Here is a 27,338-nt window from a genome sequence, read left to right as displayed (position 1 = left end):
TTCCCAGAATAAAGCCACTAGAACTGAAGGAAGAAGTAAGCACAGTCTTCGCCCTATGTGAACGCATCTGGGAATTGGGACTATTTGCGCACACCTCAGACGCTGGCATAAGAACCCTCTACTGAACCGGGCAGGTGCTCAACATGCAGGACCCGTCAGGAAGAGAACAGAGCAGGAGCACTCGGGAGGTGAGGTTTATGCCACAGGACACCAACTTTTAGGGTTGGCAGTTGTTTTTTTCTTCCTCGTCTTCTTATTTTTTTAAATGAAATTCTATTTCTAGAAAGACTTTGAAATGCTTTACAGAATTAAAGCATAAAACACACAGCCACAAAACAGAACAAAACATGTTCTTTGCAGCAACATGGATGCAGCTGGAGGTCATTATCCTAAGAGAATAAACACAGAAATAGAAAACCAAATGCCGCATGTTTTCGCTTATAAGTGGGAGCTAAATGTTGGGTACATACGAACACAAAGATGGTGACAATAGAAACAGGGATTTTGAAAGGAGGACGTGGGGAATGGGGCAAGGGTTGAAAAACTGTCAGTTACTGTGTTCACTACTTGAGTGACGGCATCATTAGAAACCCAAACCTCAGCACCATGCATTATAGCCACGTAACAAATCTGCCCATGTACCCCTAGAATCTAAAATTTAAAAATAATAATAAGAAATAAGAAATAGGGCTGGGCGCAGTGGCTCACGCCTGTAATCCCAGCACTTTGGGAGGCCGAGGTAGGCAGATCAAGAGTTCAAGACCAGCCTGGCCAATATAGTGAAACCCTGTCTCTACTAAAAATACAAAAAATTAGCCGGGCATGGTGGCGAGTGCCTGTAATCCCAGCTACTCAGGAGGCTGAGGCAGGAGAATCGCTTGAACCTGGGAGACGGAGGTTGCAGTGAGAGGAGATTATGCCACTGCACTCAAGCCTGGGCAACAGTGTGAGACTCCATCTCAAAAAAAAAAAAAAAAGAAAAGAAAAGAAAAGAAAGAAAGAAAGAAAGAAGAAATAGACTGGGCGTGGTGACTCATGCCTATAATCTCAGCACCTTGGGAAGCCAAGGTGGGCGGATCACCTGAGGTCAGGAGTTCGAGACCAGCCTGGCCAAAATGATGAAGTCCTGTCTCTACTAAAAATATAAAAAAATTGGCCGGGTATGGTGGTGGACGTCTGTAATCCCAGTTACTCGGGAGCCTGAGGCAGAATTGGTTGAACCCAGGAGGCAGAGGTTGCAGTGAGTTGAGATTGAGCCATTGCACTCCAGCCTGGGCAACAAGAGTGAAAGTCTATCTCAAAAAAAAAAAAAGAAAAAAAGAAATAAGAAATAAATAACGCATATGGCCGGGTGTGGTGGCTCACGCCTGTAATCTCAGCACCTTGGGAGGCCAAGATGGGTGGATTACCTGAGGTCAGGAGTTCGAGACCAGCCTGGCCAACATGGTAAAACTTCGTCTCTACTAAAAATACAAAAATTAGCCAGGCATGGTGGCGGGTGCCTGTAATCCCAGCTACTTGGGAGGCTGAGGCAGAAGAATAGTTTGAACTTGGGAGGCAGAGGTTGCAGTGAGCTGAGATTATGCCATTGCACTCCAGCCTGGGTGACAGAGCGAGACTCCGAATCAAAAAAAAAAAAAAAGCATTAAAAAAACCAAACAACTTTTTAAATGAAAACAAACAAAAAAACACTGAAAGACAGTACAAGAAAATTAGTAAATAACATCTTTAAACTCCCAGGTCCACAGGGTCCCTGAGTTGTGGCCAATGAATAAAAAATGTCTCCCTGGGCTTCCTGGTAGCCAGGGCAAAGTGGACAGCATTTTACAAAGTGAGTCTCTAGAGTAGAGGCCATTCATTATTCTAAGTAAAGTAACTCAGGAATGGAAACCCATATACTGTATGTTCTCACTTAAATTGGGAGCTAAGCTGTGGGTACACAAAGGCATCCAGCTTGGTATAATAGCCACAGGAGACACAGAGGGGGAGAAATAAAAAACTATGTATCACGTACAGTGTACCTATTTCAGTGGCTGGTGCACTAAAATCTCAGACTTCACCACTATATAATTCATCCATGTAGCCAAAAACAACCTGTACCCCTAAAGGTATTGAAATAAATAGAAAGAAAAAAAAGGTGCTTGGAGTGCATTTAGCCACCAAAATATTAGCTTGATAGAAATGAAACAAGCAAAGAAAGTGACCATGCAAAGTCCTCTTCTTTCAACTCTAGAATAAAAACCGAGCAGAAAAACAGATTGTGGCAACTCCTGCCACCTAAATTTTCTGAGCATAGAATCAGTTTCATAGTTAATTAACATTCTACAATAATATTATAGTTAATGGATATCAATTTATTAACATTTTATAATTATATTAATTATGGGATATAATTATAAATAATTATATAATTTTCTGTAACTAGTTAATATTCAAACCGGAAACAGGGAAATATTTCCAAAAGCCTATTATGAATACTTAGAATATCTCATAGCAGGCAGTTGGAAGTGCTGTATTTTTTTTTATCTTTATAAGAAGAAAAAGGTATGTTGACAACTTCTCAGATTTCATTCTATAATTCCTAGCTACACTAGAAAACAAAGATGATTGACTGATTTTCCTAAAAGCCTTTTATTAGGTAGGGGGCATTATGCATACATTATTACCTTGTTTAATAAAATGTCTGTTGTTCTGTTAGAAATTTTCTACTTATTATGATGTTATGATGTTGATATAAACCATTTGGAAATGTGAATTTATTTTTATCCAAGAAATAAGAAGACATTTTCATGTTTGGAAATTTTTAAGAAAAGAGTCTCATTCACTTTGCAGACACCAAAACTTTTAAAACCTCTTCTCTTTCAGAAAGCTACCAAATGATTTTGCGTACATTGCAAACCTAATGTGTGAGCTCACGGGAGCACAACTTGCTAACCACAACATTGATAAATGACCACATAGAATGAAGTACAGCGATTGCATCTTTAAAATCAACTCTCTTGTATTTAACTGGTTTAAGTGACTTTTAGTTCTTGGCAAGCAAGTGGTCCCAGAATAAGGTGGGGTTAGTTCTAACATCCTTGTTAAGTTCAACATCCTTTGGGGTTCAATCCAAGAATGTGTCCTTCTCTCTAGGAAGTAAGCAATATTTCAGTCAGTATTTTATTTTTTCTTTTCTTTTCTTCTAAAGCAGACCTGACAGATGAGACATCCTGGTTTTCCTGTTCAGACAGGGCCTATATCAGAGCCCGTGACTTTAGAGACCTGCTCGTCTGTGGGCAGGAACTCTTCATTTCCCAGATGCATCCCTTTGTCACGCTCGAGGGTGCCACCCTTTCCGCTCTGCAGTCTCAGCCACTCCTCGCTGGGCAAAAGACTTATCACCGGTGTCCGTGCTGTGACCCTGGACCGTAGTTTCAGCTGCGTTTAAGCCAACTGCTCTGTGCCTTTTAACACCATTATGAAAACTCTTCCTCGGTGTGGAAGAGCACACAGAGGACTTCACACTGCAGCTGCCATTTTCTAAGGTCTGGTTAATATCTCTGGCCCAGACCTGGAAGGAGTATGCTTTGGCACTGAATTTAAATGACAGTTTCTTTTCTTTCTTTTCTTTTTTGAGATGGATTTTTTGCTCTTGTCGCCCAGGCTGGAGTACAATGGTGTGATCTCGGCTCACTGCAACCTCTGACTCCCAGGTTCAAGCAATTCTCCTGACTCAGCCTCCCAAGTAGCTGGGATTACAGGTGCCCGCCACTACGCCCAGCTAATTTTTGTGTTTTTAGTAGACAGGGGGTTTCACCATGTCAGTCAGGCTGGTCTTGAACTCCTGACTGCAGGTGATCCACCCATCTTGGCCTCCCAAAGTGCTGGGATTACACGCGTGAGCCATTGCACCCAGCAGACGATTTCTTTATTAAATATAAAACACTGGACTGAGCCGTCCCCACCCACTTGCAGCCACAGTCTACTGCTTGAAAGGTGAGAAAGAGGAAAAAGGATGCACACTGCAAATGCAATAAAAGCAAACCCAACAAAAACTGGAAAACGGCCACAGCATTCTACCTTTTACAAAATACGCTTATAGACACACAAAGTGATGAACTGGAGTGGAGACAGGCAAAGATTTATGGAAGAGGCGGGGTTTGACTTACAGGCTTTTGACAGCCTTCACAGCAATGATTCTCAAACATCTGCGTTCCTAAGAATCGCTTGGGGCCCCCAAGAAGATCCTAACTTTGTAAGTCTATTCTGACAATCCACCTGGATTTCTCACCAGTTCACCCAGTTGAGGCTAATGCCAGAGTTCGTGGGCCAGCCTCCAAGACTCTGCTGCCCAGCAGTGCTTTTCAACCTGGGAAGCTTTGAGAAACCTGCACAGCAAACCAATTACATTAGACAAATGTACCTATGTTTTGCATGTTCTTGTGCAGCTGAGGTTGAGACTCCCTACTGCAGAGGCATTTGAAGCAAAAGGAGTAGGCTGAGCCAAGGCAGGGAGGAGGGTGGGAGCAGTGAGTGTTTGAGAACTCAGTCACAGGGAAGTAGCATGGCTAGAATGACCCACTCACCGTGGGAGTTGTATTTTAACTCATATTACGGGGCAAAGACAAGTAAGAACTAGTGGACTGTGTACCAGAAAAAAAAAAAAAAAAACTATCCTCACCTAAAGAATTACTAGGAAATGTATGACCCACTTACTAGTGGGACACAAACAATTTCTCGATTTGTATGTAAGGGGCATTTGTCTGGGGCACAAATGAGTATATCAGTTCGGTATGAGGTTTCCCGTTGAGGTTAAACTTCTTGGTCAGCCTGGATCTTTGGCAGTCATTCTGAGAATGAGAACGCAGCAGGCAGAAAGCTCAGCATTGTACAGCACATTCCGATATAGTGACTAGCTTATATCGGTTTATTTTCCAAAATATACTTTGCAATAATATGTGAATCAATTACTATGAAATGAGACTTTTCTGCATAGATACCTAGCACAGAGAATCAGTATCTTATAAGGAATGACCTAAAATGACAGTTTTCTTTTTTTTAGAGATAAGTTCTTACTATGTTGCCCAGGCTGGTTTCAAAGTCCTGGCCTCAAGTGATCCTCCTGCTTCAGCCTCCAGAGTGGCTAGGATTACAGGAACAGCCACTGCACCCCATGGTAACTTTCTTATCTACCACTTTCCTGCTTTTATATAACCCCAGAATGGAGACTAATTGGTCACGTGAAGTCCATTTTTAACATAGTTACTAGTACTATTAATTCTCAGTTAGGAGCCCAGCACAGTGGCTCACACCTGTAATCCCAGCACTTTGGGAGGCCAAGGTGGTCAGATCACTTGAGGTCAGGAGTTCAAGACCAGCCTGATCAACATGGTGAAACATTGTTTCTACTAAAAATACAGAAAATTAGCCAGGCGTGGTGGCGCCTGCCTGTAATCCCAGCTATTCGGGAGGCTGAGGCAGGAGAATCACTTGAACCCAGGAGGAAGAGGCGGAGGTTGTGGTGAGTCGAGATCGTGCCATGGCACTCCAGCCTGGGCAACAGAGTAAGACTGCATCTCAAAAAAAAAAAAAAAAAAAAAGGCCAGGCGCAGTGGCTCATGCCTGTAATCCTAGCACTTTGGGAGGCCGAGGCAGGTGTTGAGGTCAGAAGTTTAAGATCAGCCTGGCCAACATGGCGAAACTCCATCTCTACTAAAAATACAAAAATTAGCCAGGTGTGGTGGCATGGACCTGTAATTCCAGCTGCTTGGGAGGCTGAGGCAGGAAAATCTCTCGAACCCAAGAGGCGGAGGTTGCAGTGAGCCGAGATTGCGCCACTGCACTCCAGCCTGGGAGACAGAATGAGATTCTGTCTTAAAGGAAAAGGAAAAATCTCAGTTATGGTCTTAAAGTCTGAGAGGCCAGTTCCTATACAAGAAAAAGATGGTTATTGTCTGTGTCATGAAAAGATCCTCAGACGCACTAGCTTGTGGACAGACACCTTGCTGCAATCAACCTTTATAGCAATGAGTTTCCTCTACAACCAACCTCAAGATTTCTCTCTAGATACTTTATATGAGAATGAGATTTGAACAATAAGGAAGGAAACTGCAGATCCTGAATTTTCCTGGACAATTTAGATGTTAATCGATTTTGTCTATAGGTATCGATATTGGTACACATGCAACCCAGCAAAAAAGTCCCTTGTCAGACCAAGTGTTCTGGTTTTTAGTTCAGAAGCATCATGTTCTTCCTCTCCTCAAATCACTGCTGCTTCCTCCGCTCTCACCTGGAAATCTATGTCGATTTTCCTACAGATTATAATGTGCTCATCTAACTAGTCTCCAGATTCATCTGCCCTGCTCCTCCCTGCTTTAAAACAGCTCACGGGACGGCTGATCGTATTTATATATGTACGTGTAGACTTAGGTGTGCATACATATCAGAAATTACATGAGCTTTCTGTGGCCCAAGACGTGAAATTATTTTGAGCTACCCACTCCATTTTCCCTCTTCTCCCCACACCATTTCTCTATCTGTGGAAGCCCAAAGTGATTGCATAGGATTTCTATTAATTCTCCAGCAGAGACTTTAAGCCTGGGGTCTTGTTAGCCTTTGGGTTCCTGCTTCTAGATATGATGCTTCTATTCTGTATCATGTTGATTTGGACCTAAACCCAGTCCCTTCTTCCATGTACACCCACACATACACACTTATACTCACACATACATGCAGGCCAAATGACTCCATACATTCAGGATGTAGGGTACAAGGAGAAGAGTAGATGTCAAAAGCACCCAAAAGCAGTCTGCATAAAATGGTTCTTCAACCAGCCGGCACGGTGGCTCACACCTTTTTTTTTTTTTTTTTTTTTTTTTTGAGACAGAGTCTTGCTCTGTCGCCCGGGCTGGAGTGCAGTGGCCGGATCTCAGCTCACTGCAAGCTCCGCCTCCCGGGTTTACGCCATTCTCCTGCCTCAGCCTCCCGAGTAGCTGGGACTACAGGCGCCCGCCACCTCGCCCGGCTAGTTTTTTTGTGTGTTTTTAGTAGAGATGGGGTTTCACCGTGTTAGCCAGGATGGTCTCGATCTCCTGACCTCGTGATCCGCCCATCTCGGCATCCCAAAGTGCTGGGATTACAGGCTTGAGCCACCGCGCCCGGCCGGCTCACACCTTTAATCCTAGCATTTTGGGAGACCAAGGCAGGTGGATCACCTGAGGTCAGGAGTTCAAGACCAACCTGGCCGACATGGTGAAACCGCATCTCTGCTAAAAATACAAAAATTAGCCAGGCATGGTGGTGAGCTACTCGGGAGGCTGAGGAAAGGAGAATTGCTTGAACCTGGGAGGCGGAGCTTGCAGTGAGCAGAGATCGCACTACTGCACTCCAGCCTGGGCGGCAGAGCAAGACTCCATCTCAAAAAAAAAAAAAAAAAAAAAGAATAAATAAATAAATAAGAAAGAAATTAACTTTACACATTGCAATTCTCTCTCTCTCTCTCTCTCTCTCTCTCTATATATATATATATATATATATATCTGGGGGTGGAAGGAAAGGAGACTTTATTTACATGTAGAAGATGAGGTGACACTTGGCCAAACTGAACATTTGGAGTAGAAGATGTCAATAAGAAAGTAAGCTCCTGGATCCCTCCCCTAAAATTCTCAGCAATATTGGGGGTTGTAGGGAAGTACTAAATTCTCCCCATCTGGTAAGATGAGGGCTACATTTAGATAATTTTTAAAAGAAAGGGTGGTTGAACTAGAGGCAGAAACACTTGAAATTTGAAACCTCAAATTCCAAAACTACAACAAAAGAAGACACAACCACAGCGACCCAGAGCTGATGCAATGAGAATTCACAGGATAATAGAAATATCCCAAGCCAGAAAGCCAACTTTTCTGTATCTGAAATGTTACTACATGCTCTCCGCAGCAATTTTCCTCAAGTTGAATTTGGGTGAAAGGTTTATAATCCAGGAAAATCCTATATGCAGTTATATTGCCAATAGTTTAGAAATTTTAAAGCACATCCCTACATGTTTATCTTATTTGATTCTCCCAACATCTTCCTAAGTATCTCTCGGGCGTTGGTTACCACTAAACCATGCCGCCTAGTTCAGGAGCTGGGGCTTTGCTTCCTCCACCACTGAGCCTCTGGTGTCAGTTATCCTGCCCTGTTTGGGGTGCCCCTGTGGGAAAAGTTTGGGGCCTTTATCTATAGGATGAACCATGGGCAGTAGGCAGGCAGCTGGAGGAACAGCTGCCTTGACTCGAATAGCACAGAAGGGCGATACTCTCTAACGCAGAGCCTGCCACCAGGGGTGCTGCAGGGGAGAAAATATTCTTTTCCTTACCCATTGCTAGGTCCCTGGTTGAGGCACCTATAGCAAAAGACAGATTAACAAGAGAAAAGCATACCAATTTATTTACATTTCATGTAACACAAAAGCCTTTGGAAACCAAGGCTCAAAGAAACAGGGAAACATGTTTTTATATTAAGCTTGATGAAGAGGGGAGAGTGGAGGAGAAGTGTGATGGGACAAAGGGAGTGTGATGTAATAGTAACCAACTAGAGGGAACTTAGCAAGGTCAGTTTACTCAGATTCTTCTCTGTGTCCCTGCCTGTTCATTGATAAGGATTCTTTGGCCTATAATTCCAAAGAATCCCAGTGTGGTGGTGACTCATGCCTATCATTCCGGCAATTTGGGAGGCCCAAGTGAGCAGATCACTTGAGCCCAGGAGTTCGAGATCAACCTGGGCAACATAGGGAGACCACTGTCTCTACAAAAAAATATAAAATTTGGCCTGGCATGCTGGCATCTGCCTGTAGTCTCAGCTACCTGGGAGACTGAGAGGTGGGAGGATCACTTGAGCCCAGCACGCCAAGGCTGCAGTGATTGTGCCACTGCACTCCAGCCTGGGCGACAGAGCAAGACAGCAAGGACTTATCTCAAAGGAAAAAAAGAATGTTCCTTTTCTCTGGGTATAGAAAGGCCACCTCTCACAGGAGGATCTTGTGACCCACTCCAGAGGAAGGTCAGAGAATTCTTTTATGGCCTTCTTCAGGGGACAATGGCAGAGAAGACCAGAGAGGGAACTTCCTTCTTCAGTTCTCTCAAACATCAAGGTGCCATATTTTGGGGTAGTCTGTCCCAAGCCCCCAAACTGCACACAGCCCCTAGCATGGGCCTGGTGTGGAAGACTTCCATTTGCCTGACTCTTTCGCTGTCTCTATCTGTATCAGCATCTCTCATCACCAGCCCCGACTATCTCCAAGGCCAGGATACCCCATCTTTCTCTTCCTCACCCCTGCAGCACTGGTGACCTTTCTGGTGACCTTGGCCTCATCACCCTCATCCCCTCACCTCACTTCCCTGCTGGGCTGAGTCTGCCAACTCCTCACTTCTCTCATCATCCTATTTTTAAGGCATAAACCCTATGACTTGCTGCTCCATTCCCTCTTTTGATTTCAAAAGTATACTTTGAGGCCAGGTGCAATGGCTCACGCCTGTAATCCAGACACTTTGGGAGGCTGAGGCAGGAGGATCACTTGAGGTCAGGAGTTTGAGACCTGCCTGGGCAACATGGTGAGACCTCATATCTTTTTAAAAAAAAACAAAAAAAAATCGCCAAACATGGTGGTACGCACCTGTAGTCCCAGCTACTTAGGAGGCTGGGGCAGGAGGATCCCTTGAGCCAAAGAGTTTGAGGCTGCAGGGAACTATCACCTTCCCATTGTGCTCAGCCTGTGCAAGAGCAAAACCTTGTCTCTCAAAAGAAAAAAAAATGTACTTTGAAAGCAAAACCAATGAGCAAGACAAATGTCTCTTTCCCTGCCCTTTTGCCATCACACTCCTTGTGGTTCTCAAGGTCTATGGGCATCTCTGACTGAACCCAGAACAGGATGCACAAAGAAGTGAGGAGGAGCAAAGCACACAACATCATGGTCTTTCTCCATACAGGTGAGATTTATTAACTGCATTTGCATATGAAGACACTGGGATGGAGATTTGCAAGTGACTTGTGCAAGTACAGTCAGGCCATCAGCAGCAGCACCGCTGGCAATGGACCTTCCAACCCATGCAGGGAGGCAGGGAGGGAGCTTTTACTGTATTGGGTGGCTGCTCAGAAGCCCACAAGGATTGGCTAACATATTCTGGATGTATAACCCTAACTTCTTCATCGACTTTATGACATGTCAATAAGATTAAAGCAGCAGGCAGGCCGAGTGCAGTGGCTCATGCCTGTAATCCCAGTACTTTGGAAGGCCAAGGCGGGAGGGTTACCTGAGCTCAGGAGTTTGAGACCGAGCATGGTGGTACACACCTGTAGTCCCAGCTACTTGTGGCTGAGGTGGGAGGATCACTTAAGCCTAGCAGATCGAGGCTGCAGTGAGCTGTGATCATGCCATGGCACTCCAACCTGGATGACAGAGCGAGATCCTGTCTCAAAAACAAAAAGCAAAAAAAAAAAAAAAAAAAAAAAAAAAGCTCTACAAATAATTCACCATGTTAGTATAATATTTATGCTTTACCAAGCGCATCACCATCCATCACCTCATTTATCCTTATGAAATCTCCATGACACAGATGTTATTCCCATTTTATAGGTGAAGAAATTGAGGCTCAGACAAGGTCATGAAACTGGGAATTTGCATAGTCGAGATTTAAAGACTGTTCTTGTCTTTGAAAGTGGAGGCCATTCTCCTGCATTTGGCTGCTCTGAAATCCTTTTTTGTTGTTGGTGTGGACAGAGAGTCCCACTCTGTCACCCAGGCTGGAGTGCAGTGGGGCGATCTCAGCTCACTGCAGCCTCAACCTCTCAGGCTCAAGTGATCTTTCCACCTCAGCCTCTCAATTAGCTAGAACTACAGGTGCACCCCACCAAGCCTGGCTAATTTTTGTATTTTTTTGTAGAGACAGGTTTTTGTCATGTTGCCCAGGCTGGTCTTGAACTCCTGGGCTCAAGTGATCCTTCCACCTTGGCTTCCGAAAGTGCTAGGATTACAGGCCTGAGCCACTGTGCCTGGCCTGCTCTGAAATCCTTCATGATTGACCATCCCTACATCTCTTGGGGTTGTGGGTCATTGTGGCACAAGTAGCTTTAACTCAATTGCTCCATGACTCTCAACAACTAAACAGTGTTGTAGGTTTGCTTTGTGTCTGCCCCAGTTCACTTTATTGCACCTCACAGTCAGAGACCATTTGTCTAACCCAGGCCAAACATCTTTCAAATAGGTGTTTGTTCTTAATGGCAATTCTACATGAATGAAAAATTTGGATAGATTGTTCCCTGCTGCTACTGGAAAAGTGCTTGCCATAGATGCCTTAGTATTAGACATGGCATGAGAGCCTGTGTCAGTTAGGATATAGACAGTCACAATTAAGAGGAAAGGTAACTAGACCCGGTTGAAACTATAACACAATTTTATTGGTTCTTCTAAGTGCCAAGTTTACAAACCACATAATCCTCAGGTATGGAATTATCTGGACATTTATGACACAATCAGGGCTTGTGGATTCCATTCATTATCTCTACCCTCTTCCAAGTATTTGGTTTCTCCATTGTTCTGGCCTCTGTCCTAGTGGTGCAGTGGACACATCAGTTCCTATTTCCACATCTGTGCATACCTTGTCTGAAGGAAATGAGATCAGTTTTGTCCCAGAGGTCTAGGCTAAGCCATGAGTTTTATTCTTAATGAACTCGTGGAGTGCCATGCTGGAACCAGTCATCAAGGCCAAGGCCATGGATGCACCAATTGACTTAGCCCAGGTCTGCATTCACCCTTCGAAGCCAGGGCGAGTAGCACCTTTTCCTGAAGCATATGGTCCCCCAAATGGAAAACATACACTGTTGGAAAGGAGAAAGGAGGAATGGCTATTGGGGAGGGAACACCAAGTGTCTACCACTGCAGAGCTTCCCACCCCACATGCCCGGGCACGTGGAGTGACTGGGTTAAGATATGCTGAGATCACAGCAGGCCTTGGAGCTCACACAAGGCTGGAACAGCCAGAGTACCCAGTGAGATCTCCATCCTTGAGCCATTGCATAGGCTGTACAAACATGTCTACTTTCTAAGCCTGCCATGATAAGAAAGAATTGCCAAGTACTATGCTACTGAGCCATTTTGATGGTTCTTATGCTATGAAAATAATTTCACAGTAATAGCCTCAGGCAATCTTCTCCTGACAGTAGTACTTTTATAAACTATCTTCAATTTCCATTTCCAGAAAAGGTTGTGGAAAAACTAGTTTGGATAGCATCTAATCTCTGAGTCTCAACATAGGGTAAAGTATAGCTTTGACATCAAGAATCGATTGAGTGCGCTTCACCAACCTTCCCCGTAAGCAGGGTTGGGAATTATCCAGCTAGGTTTAATTGGAGATGATACTGGAATCTAGTCCTCTAACTCCCTTAGACCAGGGTTTCTTATTCGGGGGTCTCAGAGATAAGCACTCAGCCCTCAACCTGGCTTCCCTCGTAGAGCTTTGGTTCCCAAGGTCTGAAAACAAAATGTAGGGTGAGGAGAAAGGATATATCCCTCCCCAATGTCTCAAGCTGGTCCAACTCTTAAAGTTACAAAAATGATCTATCCAGAGCTTTTCCAGGGCTGACCTGAAGCTTTTGTAGTGAACTCTTGAACTTACATTGAAAATGAGGGCCAGGCGCGGTGTCTGGCCGGGCGCGGTGGCTCAAGCCTGTAATCCCAGCACTTTGGGAGGCCCAGACGGGCAGATCACGAGGTCAGGAGATCGAGACCATCCTGGCTAACACGGTGAAACCCCGTCTCTACTAAAAAATACAAAAACAAAACAAAACAAAAAAAACACTAGCAGGGCGAGGTGGTGGGCGCCTGTAGTCCCAGCTACTCGGGAGGCTGAGGCAAGAGAATGGCGTAAACCTGGGAGACGGAGCTTGCAGTGAGCTGAGATCCAGCCACTGCACTCCAGCCTGGGCAACAGAGCGAGACTCCGTCTCCAAAAAAAAAAAAAGAAAAAAAGAAAATGAGGACATAGGAGGAAAGGGAAAGAAGGGGCTAGCCAAAGTCCTTTCCTTTCCATCCTTTCACCCAGGTCTTTAGCAGATGATTGGGGCCTGGCTCTTTCTTACTTTCCCCTTCACCCTGCCTTCATTCTAGAGATCCTCAGTGTAAAATCTAGAGAATATACAAGTCTGAAGTAAGATGTGTGTTGAGAAATGCTAGGTGGCTCACACTTGTAATCCCAGCACCCTGGGAAGCCGAGGTGGTAGGATCACCTGAGCCCAGGAGTTCGAGACCAGCCTGGGCAACATAGCGAGACCCCATCTCTGCAAAGATTACAAAAAATTAGTGGGGCTTGATGGAGCATGCATATAGTCCTAGCTACTCAAGAGGCTGAGACAGGAGGATCACTTGAGTCCAAGAGTTCAAGCCTGCAGTGAGCTATGATGGCACCACTGCACTAGGCAACAGAGCAAGACCCCATCTCATAAGAAAAGAAGTGAAGAGGTCCTGCACAACTGCTCACACCGGTAATCCTAGCACTTTGGGAGGCCGAGGTGGGCAGATACCTTGAAGTCAGGAGTTCAAGACCAGCCTAGCCAGATGGCAAAACTCCATCTGTACTACAAGTACAAAATTAGCCAGGCTTGGTGGCACACATCTGTAATCCCAGCTACTCAGGAGGTTGAGGCAGGAGAATCACTTGAACCCAGGAGACGGAGGTTGCAGTGAGCCCACATTGCACCGCTGCACTCCAGCTTGGATGACAGAGCAAGACTCCGTCTCAAAAAAAAAAAAAAAGTAAAGAAAAAAAAATCTTGCCGGGCGCGGTGGCTCAAGCCTGTAATCCCAGCACTTTGGGAGGCCGAGACGGGCGGATCACGAGGTCAGGAGATCGAGACCATCCTGGCTAACACGGTGAAACCCTGTCTCTACTAAAAATACAAAAAAAAAAACTAGCCGGGCGAGGTGGCGGGCGCCTGTAGTCCCAGCTACTCGGGAGGCTGAGGCAGGAGAATGGCGTGAACCCGGGAGGCGGAGCTTGCAGTGAGCTGAGATCCGGCCACTGCACTCCAGCCTGGGTGACAGAGCAAGACTCCGTCTCAAAAAAAAAAAAAGAAAAAAGAAAAAGAAAAAAAAATCTTAGTTACTTGTATGTAGTGTTTCCCCTGTTCTAGTAAAAATAAAACATGTATCTATGCATAAGCAATGAAACAGAAAGTGTGTAATTTAGGTGACTCCGCATCTAAGTTAAATGTGCCTATCTTTCCACTGAAAACTGCTCTTGCACAATGTAAAGCTAAGTGGTAAAAATTCATGTGAATAATTTTAAATTGTAATTTTTCTCTAGTTAAAACAATTTTAAGTAGCAAACAGAAAACACCAAGACAAATTGGCAGAGAGGAAAAAGACATTTGAGTACCTTTAATGGTACTGTTTTTTGTGTTTTTGGAAGGGGCTATATATGTGTACTTTGTCCTGGGCCCTGCGAATTCCAGAGCTGGCCCAGGGCTGAGCTTAGACACCTGCATTGGAAAACCACTGCCAGAAGATTCAGGTGCACAACCAGAGCTGGGGATCTTGGGTCTATTTCAAAGGCTTCAGAATCCTCTACTCCTACCTGCCCGCTTCACTGCACACCTGGCCCCTCTCCACCTTTGCCTAAGGCAGTCTTGAACTCAAAGTGTTCTGCCTTGCATAGCTGCAGCTCTCTCTCAAATAAGACTTACCCTATATGTTTAATTTTTATTTTTTAATTTTTATTTTTTTGAGACAGAATCATTCTGTTGCCCAGGCTGGAATGCAGTGGCACAATCTCAGCTCATTGCAACCTCCACCTCCCGGGTTCAAGCAATTCTCCTGCCTCAGCCTCCCAAGTAGCTGGGATTACAGGCACGCATCACCACACACAGCTAATTTTTGTATTTTTAGTAGAGACGGGCTTTCACCATGTTGGCCAGCCTGGTCTCGAACTCCTGGCCTCAAGTGATCTGCCCACCTCAGCTTCCCAAAGTGCCGGGATTACAGATGTGAACCACCGCGCCTGGACAAATGTGCTTAATATTAAAGCCTACACTTGCCCAGCTGCTCTGAAACGACAGCTCAGTTTTAAAAGCGCTACGTCCTCACGGCAGGTGTTACACGTTTTTATTCCTTGAAGTAATAAGCTCTTTTCTCTTGGTTTCCAAATGCTCCTTGACTTCTCAACTAAGTGTACATTGACACAATCACAGTCACTTTCCTAATCAACTCCTAATCGCAGTGGTGCGATCTCAGCTTACTGTAACCTCCACCTCCCGGGTTCAAGCGATTCTTCTGCCTCAGCCTCCCGAGTAGCTGGGATTACAGGCATAGGCCACCAGGCATAGGCCACCATGCTCGGCTCATTTTTGTATGTTTACTAGAGATGGGGTTTCACCATGTTGGCAAGGCTGGTCTCAAACTCCTGGCATCAAGTAATCCATTCGTCTTGGCCTCCCAAAGTGCTGGAATGGCTGGCATGAGCCAAACCACTGTGCCTGGCTGACTGTCCTTTTCTCTGGACAGAAATGTCATCCCAAAAGTTTCAAATCACCCTATTGATGGTTTCACCCAAAGAAACCAATCATTTCATCATTCTGAGATCCCCTCTACTGAACCTTTTTATTTGCATTTTCTTCTATGGCAAACCTTTCTCCTAGGCTTAGGATGAGAGGTATCTTACAGAACTTCACTGATTTCAAATAGCCTACACTGTTACTAGATCTGTATGTATTATTTATGTCCTTAGAAAGTTAGAGCTTTCAGAGGGCTAAGATACCATCTAATCCAACTCTATGCTTTACTGGTAAGAAAACTAGCTCAAAGAAGTTAGTTTGCTCCTAGCCACCCAGCTAGTATTATGCTGGCCTAGTGCTATACTTAGGTCTTCCGGAGCTAAGTTCAGTTCTCTTCCTTCTGTATCGGGGGCAGCTTCATTTACTGCATATCAAAATCACAAAAAGCAGATTGAGACTTCAGAGTGTTCTACTTGCGTGAGCCCAGAGGGAGAAGGAGAAAGCAAATCGGAGGCTCTGGGTGGTCAGTCCTTTAGTAATTAAGAACTGGTGTTGGGCTGGGCACGGTGGCTCATGTCTGTAATCCCAGCACTTTGGGAGGCTGAGGTGGGCGGATCACAAGGTCAGGGGTTTGAGACCATCCTGGCCAACATGGTGAAACCCTGTTTCTACTAAAGATACAAAAAATTAGCCAGGCATGGTGGCACATGCCTGTAATCCCAGCTTCTCGGGAGGCTGAGGCAGGAGAATCACTTGAACCCGGGAGGCGGAAGTTTCAGTGAGCTGAGATTGCGCCATTGCATTCCAGCCTGGGTGACAGGGCAAGACTCCATCTCAAAAAAAAAAATTAAAAAAAGGCCTGGTGTTATTTTTAGTTTTGTAGGAATGATGTCAGTGGTAAAAAAAAAAAAAAAAAAAAAAAAAAAAAAAAAATCACACTGCTTAGTTTCAGGGATGATGATGACTTCATCATCTCTATAACAGCCACCATCCCCAGCCTACAGCCCTCGCCTGAAGCCCTCACACTACTTCCTTGTATAACATCATAGGAGAGAAGTAAAGACAGGATTTGCTGCTGCTGTTTTAAGAAACTGGAGAAACGCAGACTAGAGGTGCGGGAAATAGGCAAGGCCAGGACCCAGCAGGACCAGCTCAGAGGCAGACTTGGGGACAGTCATCTCCCAGGCAGCAGGTGGAAACCAGAGTCAGAACCTGAGCCAGGTAGATTTGCTCATCTAAGATCCAACAATAACATGCATTTGTAGGTCAATCAGCTTTGCTCTAAAACTCTAAATTTAGAGTTTCTACATTGTTACTTCATTTAATCCTCAACAACCTTGAAATTTAGGTATTTGTTTTCTTATACAATGAGATGAAGAAGCCCAGGTTTAGAGATGTCGAATGACTTGAGCAGCTACAGAAGTTCAATTCTCTTTCCCCCGTTTCCTTAGTGGTGTTTTTGTTTGTTTGTTTTTTTCTTGAGACGAAGTCCACTGTCGTGCAGGCTGGAGTGCCGTGGCACAATCTCAGCTCGCTGCAACCTCTGCCTCCCAGCTACAAGTGATTCTCGTGCCTCAGCCTCCTACTCATGCGTAGCTGGGACTACAGGCATGTGCTACCATACCTGGCTAATTTTTGTATTTTTAGTAGAGACAGGGTTTCGCTATGTTGGCCAGGCTGGTCTTGAACTCCTGACCTCAAGTAATCCACCGGTATCGAACTCCCAAAGTGCTGGGATTACAGGTGTCAGTCACCGCACCTGGCTACCCAGTGGTTCTAAAATATCTCCCAATGCAATGTAAAAAATACATCAATTTTTAAAAATTCCAAACATGTGAGTGTGACTCTGGAGGAGAGTTAAGGGAAATGTGCCTGGAAAGGGAAATAAAGCCCAAGGGCAAATATGAACCTGTCATTGAGAGTAAAAGGATGAGAGGCCAAGGGCAGTGGCTCATGCCTATAATCCCAGCACTTTGGGAGGCTGAGGCGGGAGGATTGATTGAGCCCAGGAGTTTGAGACTAGCCTTGGCAACATAGAGAGACCCTGTCTGTACAAAAATTTTTTTTGAGACAGAGTTTCGTTTTTGTCGCCCAGGCTGGAGTGCCATGGTGCAATCTTGATTCACTGCAACCTCTGCCTCCCGGGTTCAAGTGATTCTCCTGCCTCAGCCTCCCAAGTAGCTGAGATTACAGGTACGCACCACCACGCCTAGCTGATTTCGTATTTTTAGTAGAGATGGGGTTTCTCCATGTTGGTCAGACTGGTCTTGAACTCCCGACCTCAGGTGATCCCCACGCCTCAGCCTCCCAAAGTGCTGAGATTACAAGGGTGAGCCATTGCACCCAGCCTGTACAATTTTATTTATTTATTTGCCAAGTGTGGTAGTGTGCACCTGTAGTCCCAGCTACTCAGGAGGCTGAGGTGGGAGGATCACTTGAACCTGGGATGGTGAGGCTGCTGTGAACTATGATTGTTCAGCTTGGACAACAAGTGAAACCTTGTCTCAAAAAAAAAAAAAAAAAAGGATAAGAGCTCGATTTTCCGAAAAAATATCCATGCTATCTGACCTACCACCCTGGCTTAGTAAAGGGTATTGCCATTATGTTTCTAGCTCAGAGTTCGCAATCCACTGCCACAGCCCCAGTTACTATCACCCAAACCTGTTATCCAAGTGTCGTCTTCATGGACAGAATATGTTGCATTTAGCAGCTGCATTATGATAATAGAGTTCCCCGCAACAGAACTATTGTTACTTCCAGCATTAGACGCAGGCATTAATTTACATATACTTGCATACACATCACTGGAAACAAGCCTGAGTCCAGATTCTCCTTTTGCAGACAGATTTGATAGGCCCTGGATGTGGATGCGGGGCTTCACATCCTGACACCCGGCATGATCATCCATAATGCACAATGTAGAAAATGCCCTTCAAGGAAACCGGGCTGTTGTGTGTGAACCTAGTGAGCAGGCATAGAAACAGGAAGGCTGAGATTAGAGCCTGCTCTATAGCGTTTTGATGTTTCCCCAGCCGCTGCTGAGGCTCTGAGAGCTGATCAAAGGTACCTCTGCAGGCTCAAATTAACACAGAGTTGGTGAATCAGGCCAGCACCTGCCTGCAAATGGCAGCATATTTCACCAAATCAAGTTAATCTTTTCATCAAGGCAGGAGGTGGCAATCCTTTCATAAAACTTTCACAAGTTAGGTTTATTCCTGTTGTACCTTAACTTTCTGAAGGAAAAGGAATGAAGGGCCTGTTGAATTTTCCTCCCTTGAAGGTACGTATTTATTTTAAAGCTGATCTTTACCTCATAGTGTATACCATTGAAGACCTCCAGCCCTAAAGAACTTGCCTTGTTTCAAAAATGGTGGAGGTTTTGGGGTTGAAGGAGAAGAACGGGAAGGCATTGTCATAAATCTTCACTTTCCTTTTAATGCAGGTGGGATTTATAACTTCAAGTATTTGTATAAGAGCAGTGCCTCACCTCTATTTGGGGAAATATAGCTAAAAAGCCACAATTTTTGCAGAGAGAAAACAGAAAGGCGCAGCACAGAGTAAACTATAGCCACTAGGATAGATCGAAAGATTCTAACAGAGTTCAAATAAAAAACAGAAACTTACTTTAAAAAAAAAAAAAAAAGATACTAGCCTAAGGCTGCAGGCTCAGAAAACTGATACTTACAAAGGGAAATGAAATGCACTGAATAATAGATTAAGTGTTAAGTTAATACTTACGCAGAGAGCAGAGACGCTTCAAAACAGATTTCTTGCCTTGGAGGAGTTCATTATTTCAGGCATTGGCTAGTCATAAGACCTAGGAAACCAAGAGGATGTGTCAGATCCTGCAAGTCTCTCCAAGAAGCAGATGTGGTCACAAGGAAATGGAATGGGGGAGGGGAGGGAGGAATTTGAGAGAGCAGAAAAATAAGTTGAGATATTTGGAAAATGGAGCTTGCATATGATCATCTGACCAAAAAAACCCCAAATTTTTATTGAACAATATAATAAAAATGGAGACAGTTCCAAGTTGTTTCATTTTGGGGATAGGGTGTGGAAAGAGTGTGAGCTCACAGAATCACCCCATGAGTGTGGGCCCCATTACGGCTGGTAACCACAGACAAGCTGAACTTTGTAGAGTCTCAGTTTTCTCAGCTACACAATGGGAATAACACATCCCATTAGGGTTGTGAGGACTAAATATGTATGTATGGTATTCAATAAATACAATAATAATAAATAATAATTTAATATAAGGTGTTTGATAAATATATCTTTTCCTTCTCAAATTATGCAACACTTTTTATTATTATTATTATTATACTTTAAGTTCTAGGGTACATGTGCATAGCGTGCAGGTTTGTTACATATGTATACTTGTGCCATGTTGGTGTGCTGATCTAACACTTTCTTTCACTTCAATACTGGGTTTACAGATGATACTGGAAAATAACACTATAATGGAAAGGACTATTTTTATTTATCTATTTGTTTTTGAGATGGAGTCTCATTCTTGCCCAGGCTGGAGTGCAGTGGCATGATATCCTCTCACTGCAACCTCCACCTCCCAAGTCCAGGCGATCCTCCTGCTTCAGCCTCCCAAGTAACTGGGATTACAGGCATGCACCACCATGCCCTGCTAATTTTTATATTTTTAGTAGAGATGGGGTTTCACCATGTTGGCCAGGCTGGTCTCGAACTCCTGGCCTCAAGTGATCTGCCCACCTTGGCCTCTCAAAGCACTGGGATTATAGGCATGAGCCATCATGCCTGGCTGGGCTATTTTTTTGTTTGAAGTTTCTTACTTTTAGTTTTTCAATTAACAAAAGTATATATTTATGGTATACAACATGATGTTTTGATATATGTATACATTGTGAAATGACTGAATCAAGCTGTCAGAGAATTTAAAATAAATGATGTTCTAGATTGTATAGATTTTTTGTACAAGCAGGCTAGGGGAAAAAATGTTTTGTTTTGTTTTTTTTCGAGACAGGGCCTTGCTCTGTTGCCCAGGTTGGAGTGCAGTGGTGCAACCATGGCTCACTGCAGCCTCAAACTCCTGGGCTCAAGCAATGCTCCTGCCTCAGCCTCCCAAGTAGTTGGGACTAAAGGTGCACGCCACCATGCCTGGCTAACTTTTTATTTTTTTGTAGACAAGATCTTGCTATGCTGCCCAGACCAGGAAGCCCCCATGCTTAGCTGGAAAAAGATGTTGACTAATGTCATACACGTTGGCTTTTCACAGAATCATTCAAGTAAATCAAATTTCAAAATGAAAATCAGGCTAGGCACAGTGGTTCACACTTGTAATCCCAGAACTTTGGGAAGCCGAGGCAGAAGGATTGCTTGAGCTCAGGAGTTTGGGACCAGCCTGAGCAACACAGCAAGACCTCATCTCTATAAAATTTTAAAAGCTAGGCCTGGTGGAGCTCACCTGTAGTCCTAGGTACTCAGGAGGCTGAGGCAGGAGGATCATTTGAGCCCAGGAGCTCAAGATTGCAATGAGCTATGACCATGTCACTGCATTAAAGCCTGGGTGACACAGCAAGATCCTGTCTCAAAACAATAACCACCACCACCAAAAAATCCCTGAAAATCACTGGGAAGAAATTAAAAGCAACAAAACATTAATAATCAGACTTGGTAACATGTCAACAAGTTGTTTTGACTTGTTAAACAGGATAATTTTTTAAAAGAGGCATATGTAAAAATTTAATGTGTACCTTTTGTTGCGTTTCAACCTATTTACAGTCTCTGAAAACCCTATCCTCATATTACAATTTATATGGAGAGGACTTATGCCTTTAGAGTATTAAAATATGTTAGCAAAAATTTGAGACAAGATAGGACAATTGAATTTGTCCTAAGATCGTAAGTTAGAATGATCTGATCAAATAAGAATATGTTCAAGTTTCAGTAATTTTCTTTATAAAGAAAAGAGTTTGGAGGCTGGGCACGGTGGTTCACTCTTATAATCCCAACACTTTGGGAAGCCAAGGTGGGTGGATCATTTGAGGTCAAGAGTTCAAGACCAGCCTAGCCAACATGGTGAAACCCTGTGTCTACTAAAAATACAAAAAAACAGCAGGGCATGGTGGCACATGCCTGTAATTTCAGCTACTTGGGAGGCTGACGCAGGAGAATCGCTTGAACCTGGAAGGCAGAGGTTGCAGTGAGCCGAGATCAAGCTACTGCACTCCAGCCTGGGTGACAGAACGAGACCCTGTCTCAAGAAGAAAAAAAAAAATAGTTCGGAATATTTTTTAAAAACAAAACAAGCTGACACTTCCTAGAGTAACGGTTTATCTTCTGAAATCCCTCCATGGTATTTTCCTTACCTGTATGTTAAATGTTTGTCTATAAACATGTCCCTTCTAAACCTGAGTAAATTTCCATCATTGGATTTGGTTTCCTTTGTAAGTTACCCACAGTGTGCTTCAAAGGTTGCACATTCTATTGATGTCTATAACACATTTCATTCAAAAACCCTGTCTCCTTGATATTTAGTTAAATCCCTGTACTACTTATTATTTTTATTCATTGATTTCTCATGCTTCCCTTCTTTGCCAGCGGTGCTATTGTAACCATTAACCCTAAGTTACTGCTCTTCTTTCAGCCACAAAGCGTTTGTTGAACGTCTCTCTTTTCAGCCTCTGAATCATAAAACTCAGCCCAGAACACAGCCGTTTTTAATTAGAGGTCACGATTTTTGGAGGTTAAGACTTGACACATTCTCCTGTTAATGAGCTTAATGAGACCTAAAACTGATCTCTAAACATTGGTTTTTGCTCTCTGGCCAGTTTCCAGAGATAAATTTTACTTTTTGATTTAGTACAAATGAATATTTTGTATTCCTGCAGTGTTTGGGGGTCTATCACTCAGAGGCTTAGCTTTACATATGGTATGAGTTATGTGTATATAGTCCCAAATATCAAATTTATGCTAAACTCTAATTGAACAGGCTGACCTGGGTGACAAAATAATTCTACAGCAAATTACATTTCTGTAAGACAAATTACATTTCTTTAAGACTCTAATTTTCAGTCCTTCTGGCCAAACAAAAAGACTACAAAAACAATTTTGTTTTGTTTTTAGGTCTGGAAAAAGAATGGTCAACTCCCCATGTTCTGGATAAGGAGAGAAACAATGGCTGATTTAAAGAATTATTTAAGGCAATGGTTCTCAATCTTGTCTATGCATTGGAATGACTAAGAGATCTAAAAATTCCCAACTCGAGGCCACAGTATTTTTATTTTATTTTATTTTATTTTATTTTATTTTTTAGCTTTCTAGGTAATTCCACTGGTATCCAGTTAAGTTTGAGAACCACTGATTTGGAGTTTCAAAGTAACTATAGTAAAATTCTAGTTTCTAGTAATAGTGGATTTTTCTTTTTTTTCCTTTTTCAGACTAATTCCCTCCGGGTAACAATCATAAACTGTGAATGAACAAAAAGTTAAACAAACAAAAAGCTAGTTGAAGGCTTGAAGAGTAACCAAAAGCAAAAACTGGAGGGTCATCTCCCCCTAAAAGAAGAGAACTTCAAGATGTACAAGTTTTTACCTTTACGGCTGAAGGCAGTTCTCATTCTTCAGAAGGTTACGGGTGGCAGAAAGCTGCAACTTCAGTGGCTTGAGATGTCAAGGATAGAAATGGGGTGGGTAGAGCAGAGCAAAAGTTAAGAAAGTTAGGAGAATAATTCTGGAAAGAGGGGAACTGAAGAAGGAGCAAATCTCAACCTCTGAATAGAAATTTTGTTCAAATCCCTAGTTGGTTTGTGCAGCATGGGAGACGCCAGTGGCCCAACTTAAAGGCAGCAGCTGGAAGCTGAAAACTAATCAGAGACTTCAGCTGTGATTCATTACAGGCTAGTTTGAAGTTTCAGTTCAGGTGAACGAGCTGCTTGAGGACAAAAGTTAACAGTTCAGAGGAATGTAGCTGAATCCATAGTCTTTATTGCTGTACCATCCATATTGTCCAGCATATAATAAAAAATCACTGGACGAGTGAAAAAGAAAAAAGTGACCCCCATACAGAAGTGAAATACAGTCAATGGAAACTGATTCTGATTGGGACATGTTACAATTAGCAAACAAGTATTTAAGGCAGCTATTATAAATGCTTATAAGGATATATATTCATAATTAGTAATGAGCAATCTCAGAAGAGAATTAGGAATGCTAGGCCGGGCGCAGTGGCTCACGCCTGTAATCCCAGCACTTTGGGAGGCCGAGGCGGGCGGATCACAAGGTCAGGACATCGAGACCATGGTGAAACCCCGTCTCTACTAAAAAAGTGGCGGGCGCCTGTAGTCCCAGCTACTCGGGAGGCTGAGGTAGGAGAATGGCGTGAACCCGGGAGGCGGAGCTTGCAGTGAGCCGAGATTGCGCCACTGCGCTCCAGCCTGGGCGACAGAGCGAGACTCCGTCTCAAAAAAAAAAAAGAAAAAAAAAAAAAAAAAAAAAAAGGAATGCTAAAGAACTAAATGGAAATTTTTTCCATGTGAAAAATACTATAACTATAATGAAAGTCCACTGGATGAGTTCATCAGCAGACTGAAGACAGAAGAGTTAGTGAATTGCAAATAAATTATACAAATTATTCAATCTAAAACAGAAACAAGACTAAAGAAAAAAAAAAAGCTTCAGAGACATGTAGGACAACCTCAAGTGATCTAATGTAAATTTGCTGGAGCTCTAGGAGACAGGAAAGAAATAAATTGAAAAAATGGCCAAAATTTCCCCAAGTTTGATTTTAAAATAAATAAAAATAAAAACATAGATTTACAGATCCAAAAGCTCAATGAATCCCCAGCTAAATAAGCACAAACAAACCATACATAGGCACATTTTAGTGAAACTGCTAAAATTCAAAAATAAGACAGCCAGAGAAGGACATTATACATATGAGACTAATGATACAAATGACAGCTGATGTCTCATCAGAAACAATGGAGGTCAAAAGACAATAAATGCCTTTATGTGCTGTAAGAAAAAAAGCTATCAACCCAGAATTCCCCATCAGTGAAATGATCCTTCCAAAATTAAAGTGAAATAAAGTCATTTTCCATGAGCTCATTTTCAAAGCGTTTCAATGAGCCTAAACTTGTCACAAGCAGTCCTGGACTACAACTCTCAAAGAAATTATTCAAGCTGAAAAGGAAAGACCTTAGATGTCACTCAAATCTATAGGAGACAATGAAGAACATCAGAAATGGTCAATGTTTGGCAAATATAAAAGATACATACATTCTTTTTTCTCTTAATCATTTGAATGATGCTCGTTTTAAGTGAAAATGATAGCATCATACTGTTGTGTTTATCATGTATGTAGCTGTAAATGTATGTGAAAAACGAAGGAAGAGAGGAGAGGGAGGGTGAATGGAACTATACTGTTGCAAGGTTCTGTGTTTTATATGAAGCTGTATCATATTAACCCTAAGTGGATTGCAGTAGGTTAAAGATGTATGTTGTAATATCCTAGAAGAACCATTTTAAAAATATGGTATATAGTTTATAAACCAATAGAAAAAACAGAAAACTGTACTTGTACCTCCTAAATCTATAAAAATAGGCCGGGCTTGGTGGCTCATGCCTGTAATCCCAGCACTTTGAGAGTCTGAGGAGGGCAATTCACTTGAGGTCAGGAGTTCAAGACAAACCTGGGCAACGTGGTGAAATCCCATCTCTACTAAAAATACAAAAAAAGTAGCCGGGCATGGTGGTGCATGCGTGTAATCTCAGCTACTTGGGAGGCTGGGTCACAAGAATCCCTTGAACTCAGGAGGCGGAGGTTGTAGTGAGCAAAGATCATGCCACTGCACTCCAGCCTGGGTGACAGAGCAAGATCCTGTCTCAAAAAAAAAAAAAAAAAGAACACTTTTTTAAAAGGAAAAATTAAAACAAAATCAGAGAAAAAGACATTATATATATGAGAATTCTATATATGAGAATAATGATATTCTCATATATATCTTCATGATATATAATATGTAATATATGATATAATATATCATATACAACAATAAATGATATATAATACATAATGACATGATATATATGAGAATAAAAACATTCAACCTGAAAGAAGGCAGGAAAAGAGGAGCAAAGAAAAAAGCCAAATGGTAAACTCAATCTAAACATATCAATAATTACAGTAAATGTAAATTGACAAATGTTAAGTAAAAGGCAGAGATCACTAGACTAAATAAAAAAGCCAGACCCAAACTACACGCGATGGGATGAACTTCAAAAACACAAATAGGTGAAAAGTAAACAAATTAAAAAGATATATTGCACCATGGAAATTATAAGCATAAAAATCATTCCTATTTGGCTTTGATATGAACAGCTTTTTACATGTATCTTTTCAATTAAATGTACCTGTTTTTAGATAATGGATTACATTCATTCAACATCAGCTATTATCAACCATGATCTGTAACAACCTTAATAGGGAAAAAATGAAGTAAAACATAGGGAATTTAAGGTGACTTCGTTTTTCTTTTAAATGAGTCATATGGCTCCTTTCCTTCCCCTTCCAGTATGAGTGATGAAACACCATAACAGGGCAAGCCTTTTAGGACTTGCTCTTTTCCCTCACCTATGCTAAAGCAAAATGTTCAGCCTTTGATCTAGCTGTTGGAGCAAGTAATGATTCTTGATCACCTTTGCGTCATTCATTTTTATTAATGTTTATTTTGTTCCTTGTATTTACTTTACTAGTACTTTTTGGGTTTTTGTCTATTTCTGTGACTCTCTGAGGTGGGGCCAGACCACTCTAAGCTGATGTGCCCCACCAAAGTTGCACCCCACAGGCTAGAGCACATTCCCTCACTTCATTTTCTTATACCTCTTGGTAGTCATCAGCAGTTTTCTTCTTTCACTTACAAGAAAAGTCTTTTGAGTTTAGCTCTTTCTACAGTAGGGACTTTCTAAAATAGTTTCAAAATTAGACAAATTTGTGAGTAGGATTTTTCTACATTCTTTAAACAATACTGAAGCTCCGATGCTCCCTCACACTTAGACAATTCATAGCTGGGGCAGGGCTGGAAAGAACATGACTGTAACAACAAAGAAAGCTCGTACTAAGCATGACTACAAAGAATGGTTTTGTGGCATGTGACAAATCTGCTCAACCATACAAGTGAAAGGAGCAACACCAATTCCCTTCTGGCCATCTGGGCTTTATAAGTGATTGTCTATCCCAACCAACTCCACTTGTACATAGCACCATTTTTTCACAAACTGTGACCTTGGAAAATACTCACCTAATAAACTAACCATCCCACCATAGACAGAACCCCACTGTCTATTTCATCATTTTAGACAACATTTTAAGATGTTTTAAAAGGTAGTTTCTCTGCAAATACTATGCTATATTTGAATACAAATGTCTTAACTAAATGTACCACTGAACAAAGGTTAAAGGGTAACATGCAAAAAGGGCAAGAGATTGCTTGGGTTGTTTTCTTCTGTAAGCTTAGCAATAACCGGATGCTTCAAGACTTTTCTTTACAACACGGCCATGTTTTAAACTATGCAGGACAGATCAGTAAGGAATTTAGTGGCTAGCTAAACACTGAAATGATTCATTTCAATTTGCCATGCAGTTTAAGTAAAGCTCTAAGGGCCTGCTATGCCTCCTATCAAGAGTAAATATCACACATCCTGTTTATGCAAACTGGCTTGTTGTCCACAGGTTTTCAAAGAGCTGTTGACACCCCCTAACACTGCACCCTACCCCCTCAGCTTCCTGCTCACTGGGGTGCTATATTCCTCCTCATTTTTAAGAAGCGCCTCCCTCAACAGAAATACTCTGAATTACAACAA

At 42.7% G+C, this 27,338-nt stretch overlaps 1 long non-coding RNA gene across 1 annotated transcript in view; it reads right to left on the bottom strand.

Moving 5' to 3' along the window:
- The window catches only part of LOC140709010 (uncharacterized), a 46,788-nt gene extending 27,000 nt beyond the window's left edge, over positions 1 to 19,788 (bottom strand). Inside the window, exon 1 of the long non-coding RNA XR_012089332.1 lies at positions 19,243 to 19,788. This is a non-coding gene — a long non-coding RNA (uncharacterized lncRNA). The remainder of the gene's footprint in view (positions 1 to 19,242) is intronic.
- Positions 19,789 to 27,338: the final 7,550 nt, after the last annotated feature.

This window comes from Chlorocebus sabaeus, chromosome 18 (assembly GCF_047675955.1).
Source record: "Chlorocebus sabaeus isolate Y175 chromosome 18, mChlSab1.0.hap1, whole genome shotgun sequence".
In the NCBI taxonomy this organism is placed as follows: domain Eukaryota; kingdom Metazoa; phylum Chordata; class Mammalia; order Primates; family Cercopithecidae; genus Chlorocebus; species Chlorocebus sabaeus.
The sequence above is the reverse complement of the archived record's forward strand: the minus strand, read 5'-3'. Positions and strand labels throughout refer to the sequence as shown.